This window comes from Cnephaeus nilssonii, assembly GCF_951640355.1.
Source record: "Cnephaeus nilssonii genome assembly, chromosome: 16".
In the NCBI taxonomy this organism is placed as follows: domain Eukaryota; kingdom Metazoa; phylum Chordata; class Mammalia; order Chiroptera; family Vespertilionidae; genus Cnephaeus; species Cnephaeus nilssonii.
This window is the reverse complement of record NC_137087.1, coordinates 19,272,921-19,278,163: the sequence shown is the minus strand read 5'-3', so window position 1 is coordinate 19,278,163 and position 5,243 is coordinate 19,272,921.

Sequence of the window (5,243 nt, the reverse complement as noted above, 5' to 3'; positions counted from 1 at the left end):
AGGTGTCTAAAAGGAAATTTGGCCACAGACACTTTCTCTCCCTTGCCTCCCGCCCAGGGGGCTGAGCCACAGCCCTGACAGCTGGCTTCCTGCGAGTCACGGCCCTACAGTAATGGGTGGCTTCGTGAGGACAAAAGCCGTATAACAACTGGCTGCCTCCGGACTATTGCTCCCCAGCCCCACATGCTCTTTTCAAGGCCAGGCCCGAGCACTGAATGGCTGGTAGGGCAGAGGCAGATGTCCTCCTCCCCAAGCAGCTGTCTGAGGGCTGTCCCCCCTTTTGTTAGCTCTTCCTAGGGCAACCCTAAAAGGCAAATGCCTGACCATTCATCTGCCTCGAGGCTGCAAATTTGGAAGAGGCACATTTGCTCATGATTTTGACTTCAAGTTGATTTTAATAAGCCACTGGGGAAGGGGAGCCAGGAAGGGGGGCTACTTTTGTTTGAAGTGTTTAGGTTTTTGTTAAAAGTATGGCCCTTATCGTTGCCTGTAGAAATGTGTTGACATACCAGCTGGGAAGGCTGGGCACAGTCCCAGTATCAGAGCATAAATGAGGTGAGGTTTATATTACAAATAAATTGAAGAGGAAACAGATAATCTGACAGGACAAAACATTGAAAATTTGGGACCCAAGCCCTGGATTGTGTTTTTATGAACACACACACACACACACACACACACACACACACACAAAATAACAAAACTTGGCTGGTGTGATCTTTAAAAAAAAAATCAAAGGCAATGAAAAACATGATCTTAATCAGTAGGAAAAAACACAGTTTATAAGGTTCGCAGTCACTCTGAGTCTGGCCTGGGAATTCTGAATGCATCGAGGGCTTGGGCTGGGGTTCCCTTGGGAAAACTAAACAATAGCTCCCTTTCCGTGTTTTCTTTGTCCTTTGCAGTTGGACTTAGAGGTGGTGCTGCGATGAGGACATGGCCACTGATGTCTCCATGTCCCAGTAAATGAAGCAGCTTTGCTGGTTTGTATAGCAGCAGTGTGAAGAGGAAGAACACGGTTTATTGTCATGCAGACTGCGAGTGGAATCTGGATTCTGGACAAATTACCTAACCTATTTTCAGTCTATAAATTAATGATAATACCACCTATCTCAGAAGATTGCTGTGAAACTTGTGCAAAATTACACACTATGCCTGGGCACAGTGGGCATTTAAAAATGTTAGTTCTTCCCTTGGGGTGGGAAGAGAAAGCTATGATGTCCCGTGGATCTGAAGATGTGCTCAAAGTTGCCATCCTTTCCCACCATCTCAATCCTAGTCTGGCAGCAAAGCTCGTCACATGTCTCCCAGGCAATGAGGAGGTAGGTCCTAGAGATCATAGCGCTCCCATTCCAACACTATCTCATGAAGTCCCTGGCCGACAATTACCACAGTTTCCCAACATGAGAGTGGAAAGGCATGCACAAGATGCCCATCAATAAGACAATAGCTGTTTCCAGACCTTTGAAGGTCAAAATGTTTCCCACACTCCTGGGCAGCTCCTCCAATGGGACTTGCCTTCAGCAGCACCTGAAAGCTGGGTCAGTATCAGCCCAGCGCTGAAAGCAAATACCCAACAGTCGAAGACTGTTTGTTAGTTAAACCAACAGCCAAGCCATTTCTGTTGTCAATTTCCAGATGACAGGTAAAAGGGTTGTAGAAAATGGGCAATAATTATCCTATCTAATAAAAGCCTCATATGCTAAGTGTCTGGTCGACCAGTCGGCCGTTCAACCAATCAAAGTGTAATATGCTAATGATAGGCTAAGGTCACTAACTGCTTGCACTGACCACTAGAAGGCAGATGCTCCGACCAGGTTAGCTTGCTGCTGGGATCCTGTGGATGGGGACTGAGCAAGAGGGGCTGGACATGCCCTGGAGCCCTCCCCCGGTCAGCCAACCTCCTGTGTCTCTCCCCCGCCCCATCATGCACCTGTGGAGTCCCTCCGCCTGGCCTGCACCCTCACAATCCAGGACCCCTCAGGGGATATTGGAGAGCCAGTTTTGGCCCGATCCCACAGGGGGAGTGCTACTCAGCCAGGAGCTGGGCTCACGGCTGGTGAGAGGGACCCCCTCTCCTCCCAGTGCACGAATTTTGTGCACTGGGCCTTTAGTAGCTTATAATGAAGAAAGAGGTTTCCTAATTTCTGAGACAACTACTAGCAGGTCAGCCTTTCAAACCAACGGGCCCAAAAGCTGCTGGGTGTGTTTGTCAAAGGGTGCATATGTTTTATGCATTGTTCTGTTTGTATTTCATATTGAGTAAAACAAAATGGAGAAACCTTACGTTCCAAATAAAAATACTTAAATTTAATCACATCTTCAAAACCATTTAATCCCATTCCTAGATGACCTCACAAGCATAAGAGACAAATGCACAATCTGTCCCACCCAGAATTGTTTCAATAGCCAAACCCCGACACCAGCTCACTGACCATCACATAGAGCTATGTGTTAACACATACACACAATGGACTGCTGTGCAGCCATTAAAGGTAAGTGATACAGACGTGTATCTAATGACAGCGGATGTGATCCCCCACCCACCTTGGGGTGAGCAAAGCTCATTACAGATCATGTATAATATCATCCCTCGGAGGCAAGGACAGTGCAGCGCAGCAGTTCTCAGACTGTATGGCCTCCGGGGTCCTGTGCACTCAGCTCACTGAGGACCCAGAGAACTCCTGTTTCTGTGAGATACAGATGTGGCTCTAATTTGCTGGACTTTAAAATGAAACTTAGCATTCCTCTGTGAACCTAAAACTGCTCTAAAAGTATTAAATCAGTTTTTTTAAACAAAAAAATTTTAAAAATGTATTTAAAAATAAGAATGAACCCATTGCATATTAACAAAACAATATATTTGATGAAAAACTATATCTTCCCCTAAAAAAATCAGTGAGAAGAGTGGCATTGTCTTACATTTTTGCAAATCTTTCATGTCCTGCTCGAAAACGACAGGTAGGTTGGCTTCTGCATTATAGCAAGTGTGTCAGGGCCGGGCAGACACAAAATGCCAGACAGGGCGGCTTACACAATAGGTTTATTTGTCAGAGCTCCGAGGGCTGCAAGCCCCAGATTCGGGGTTGGTAGGGCTGGTGTTACCGAGGCGCCTCCTCCTGGTCTGCGACAGCCACCTTCGCGCTGGGCGCAGGGCCTACGGCCTTCTTCTGTGCACCGACCTGAGGTTCATGTGTCCAAACGGCCTCTCCTTGAAAGGGTGCCGGCCAGGCGGGTCGGGGCCACCCCGCAGCCTCGGGCCCTGGAACTACTTGCCTCTGTGAAGCCTTCTCTCCTACAGTCACATGTGAGGCCGAGGGGGCAGGGCTTCCGCATGCAACTTCTCGGGGACACGGTCCAGCGCATGATAAGTCGCAGCTGAACCGCAGTGGCTGGTGAGAGCTCGTAGGAGTAGAGAGCAAACCGCGTCAAACTCTAAAAGCACGTATTGATGCCCCGCGCCTTCCTGGAGACAGCGGCGCACGTGCACACGCGTTACCCAGGGTGATGCTGCAGCGGCGCAGCTTCGGGACCCAGCACACTCCCGGGAGGACGCGAGGAAAGGGCAAACCATGCCTTTCTAGTTTGTGAAAATACGGCGGACCTCACCCCACCCCCCAAAAGCAGGTTCTGGGGGCGCCCAGGAACCCACAGACCACACTTCAAGAACCACTGGTGCAGCTGTATGACCTCTGGCGAGTTTCTTAACTTCGTTAAGCCTCCGTTTGTGAACTGAGGATGATGATCCTGCCAACGAAGTGGGCCACTGTGAAGGCTAAATGAGTTATACACAAACGACAAGTGAGAGCGTTCCGCTAATATTCGCTGTTATTATTTCTGAAAAATTGCTTAACGATATGATATGTGCTTAAATGTATGGGGAGTAGTAACCTCTGAATGATGAAATTTATTTATTAACAAATATTTAAAGTATAACATATACATTTTAAAAAGTATAAAGTAGGTATAGCTTGATGATTTTTCACAAAGTTAACTTATTTTCTATTTGTTTAAAAGAACATTTGATTAAAAACAACAGAAAAAGCTACTAACAACCACACCAACAGCCCTTCTCTCACCTCTAGCATCCTGGCTTGGACATCCATATCCCAAGGCATTGTGAGAAAAACAATCTTTTCTGTCAAAGAAGGGAGTTTGGGCAGCTGCCATTTTGGCTCATGTGACTTACAGCTCCCCTGGGGGCCACCATTTTGAAACAGCAAAGGTAAGCCCCTCCCCTTTTCCTTTAAATTGGCCAATCGCGCAAGACTATGAGCCTAAGCTCTGACCAATCAAGAGTGAGGGACAGATGACCTGTGTCAGACTTGGTGTGCGAGTGTGTGCGTGCACCCTCCTGCAGGAGTGAAGATACTGCTCTGCTGTCTGGCTCCCGAGTATGCTTTGGACCCCTGGTTTGGGAGCTCACCTTATTTCTAACAGCATCACGGTAGGCTATGAGAGGTGTTCCTCAACTCAATGTGCCTCAGCGCCATCCAGTTCCCTTTCACTCCAGGAAAGAGCAAACCTGAACAAGCTTTGTGTCATCATGAAGCTGGATTCTCATCAATGTCCAACTCTGGAGCTCACCCAAAAATACATGCTGTCTCTACCATGGATATGGACTTCATCTGAGGGTAACTCATTATGGCTCCTTTAAAAAAATAAAAATTATTCTTCATAACAGAGTTCATAATATAACAACACAGATGTTATGTATTATTGGGGTGAGAAATTCATTTTCCCTCTTCCTCTTCCAGGAATTGGGGGTGAAGACAGTGTCTCAGAAACCAGCTGCAGCCCTGGCTGGTGTGGCTCAGTGGGTTGCACCATGTTGCTGGTTCGATTCCTGGCCAAGGAACATGCCCAGGTTGTGGGCTCAATTCCTGGCAGCTGATCAATGTTCTGCTCTCACATGGATGTTTGTCTCTCTCCCTCTCTCTCTAAAAATCAATAAAAACCTATTTTTAAAAAATGGAGGGTAAAGGGGGACACCTGTACTACTTTCAACAATAAAGATGTATTTTTAAAATGTATTAAAAATATAAATGATAAATCTCTGACATCCAAAAGAAGACATTTTTACCTCTTGCGAGGTTGCCCAGCGGCAGCTGTCAGAAAGAAACCAGTAAGGGAGAAGTAGCACCCAGAGGAGATGAGGGCATTGAACCCCACAGTCAACTTCCCCATTCAATACTATTCCTGGGAGTACTCATTCCCACCTGCCATCTAACACCCTGGGGCAA